This window comes from Acipenser ruthenus, unplaced genomic scaffold (genome assembly GCF_902713425.1).
Source record: "Acipenser ruthenus unplaced genomic scaffold, fAciRut3.2 maternal haplotype, whole genome shotgun sequence".
Lineage (NCBI taxonomy): Eukaryota > Metazoa > Chordata > Actinopteri > Acipenseriformes > Acipenseridae > Acipenser > Acipenser ruthenus.
In genome coordinates this window covers 57,501-60,000 of record NW_026708320.1, presented here as the reverse complement: position 1 = coordinate 60,000, position 2,500 = coordinate 57,501, and positions in this window count along the sequence as shown.

The window sequence follows — 2,500 nt, the reverse complement described above, 5'->3', positions numbered from 1 at the left end:
AAGTAGCTGACATGACCATGGGCAGAAGTAGCTGACATGACCATGGGCAGAAGTAGCTGACATGACCATGGGCAGAAGTAGCTGACATGACCATAGGCACAGTTAGCTGACATGACCATAGGCAGAAGTAGCTGACATGACCATAGGCAGAAGTAGCTGACATGACCATAGGCAGAAGTAGCTGACATGACCATGGGCAGAAGTAGCTGACATGACCATGGGCAGAAGTAGCTGACATGACCATGGGCAGAAGTAGCTGACATGACCATAGGCACAGTTAGCTGACATGACCATAGGCAGAAGTAGCTGACATGACCATAGGCAGAAGTAGCTGACATGACCATAGGCAGAAGTAGCTGACATGACCATGGGCAGAAGTAGCTGACATGACCATAGGCACAGTTAGCTGACATGACCATAGGCACAGTTAGCTGACATGACCATAGGCGGAGTTAGCTGACATGACCATAGGCACAGTTAGCTGACATGACCATAGGCACAGTTAGCTGACATGACCATAGGCAGAAGTAGCTGACATGACCATAGGCAGAAGTAGCTGACATGACCATGGGCAGAAGTAGCTGACATGACCATAGGCGGAGTTAGCTGACATGACCATAGGCACAGTTAGCTGACATGACCATAGGCACAGTTAGCTGACATGACCATAGGCGGAGTTAGCTGACATGACCAGAGGCGGAATTAGCTAATATGACCATAGGCGGAATTAGCTGACATGACCAGAGGCAGAATTAGCCTACATGACCATGGGCAGAAGTAGCTGACATGACCAGAGCTCCAATTAAAAGTTACCTTCTTCTGAAGGGACAGATTTGCTATGTGTTACGGAGCGAGAGTTCCAGGAGGTCCCTGTGAACTCGTGGCTTCCTCCCTTAATGCAACTAGATGGCAGATACACTGGGGAGGTAGGTGCATATTACTAGGGGCACGGCATTTTCGATCAAAAAAATATTTCTAAGTCAGGACGGAGGTTCATTCTAAGGGCACGAGCGACCGATCTAAGCCGTGTGGGAGGCCCTGCACCCCGGTCAGGGTCCCCCTTCACCCCCTGGCGACATCCTCCCTTGGAAGTCTGCCCGGTGGCCCCCTCCCGCGCCCGGCGCCGGTTCAGGCCGGGCTGGAGGCCCCGTTCCTCGGGCTCAGGACCGGGCTAAGCCCCCTTAAGGACCTGGCCAAGCTCTGGTCACGTTGCGGGAAGGGGGGGGGGGTTGACCTCCCGTGCCCGGGCGCCCGTTCATGCGGGCCTGGAGGCTCCCATTTCCGGCTCGAGAACTGGGGTTTGCGCCCTTGGCTCCTCCGTGCGTTCCCTTTCAGTCTCTGGTCATGTCTACCTTCTCCGGAGGTGATTTGGGAGCCATGGTCATGTTGAGGGGAATTTTCGGAGGGAAATCCCTATCTTTAACATTATATGACCAGAGTCCGGACTTTTTCGGCTCCGTCAGAATCAAAGTTTTCAAAAAAACATGGTCATGTTCCCTATCTTTAACATTAGATGACCATGGCCACCTCGGGGCCGTTTGTGGAAGTCTGCCGAGGGCGGAGGCGAAACGGGGCTGCGGGGCGGCGGCGACTCCTGTTCCCAAGGACCCGGGACCTCCCTCCCTTCAGGGTCCCGCGGTCAAGGTACAACGGGGGGGTCCGCGGAGATTTCCGTCGACAGGGTTTTTTGATCAAAATGGTTTGACTAAGTCAGGACCCGAGGTGTCAGAATGCATGTGAAGGACCCGTTTGGAGCCGTCCTTTGGAGTCTGTGGCTGGGCAGGAGTTGACGGGATTCCTCCTTGTCTTCCCGGATGGTCTCTCTCTGTTGTGGGCAAAGGGTCCTTCACGAAATCCATACGCACGCGCGCGCATTATAGACCCAAGTCTTACCGTGCTTGATCTGAGGAACCCTGCCCGACCCACCCTACCGTGGACTGGGGTGAGCGGAGCCGAGTTTGGTCGCCACACCATCGCTCTCTCCGGATGGGAGTCCAAGGATCGGGCCGAACGCTTGAGACTTCACGGTGTTGTACGCTGAAGCCCGGGGATTGAGGTTCTATTTCTGGGCAGGATGTGAGCGCGCCTCGCACGTGTCCATTGAGAGGGGCGGTTCTCGTGCCGGTTTAGGAGCCAGGAGCCAGGTCGGGATGATTTCCATTGCGGTTAAGTCGCCTTGCCTGAGTTCCTTCCCCCCGATCCGCGCGTGTCCCGTCCCCCTCCCCCCGGGCGATGTCGATGCTGGTCGGTTGAGCTGTCGGGCCGGTTCCGGAGGCCTCGTGCCCGGGCAGGAGCCGTGTTGGGGGAGGATTTCCCGTGCGGTTAAGTCGCCCCTGCCTGCGTTCCTTCCCGGGGCGGAGGTTTTCCCACACGATTGGCTTTTACGTTCCGACTAGGGAGGGCCCCTGCGGGCCGGTGTCGCGCCGGTGTTCAGGCACGGCGGTTCCTCCCGAAACCCTACGGTCGGACGCCGTCGAGAGAGGGTTTCCCTTCCTTCCTT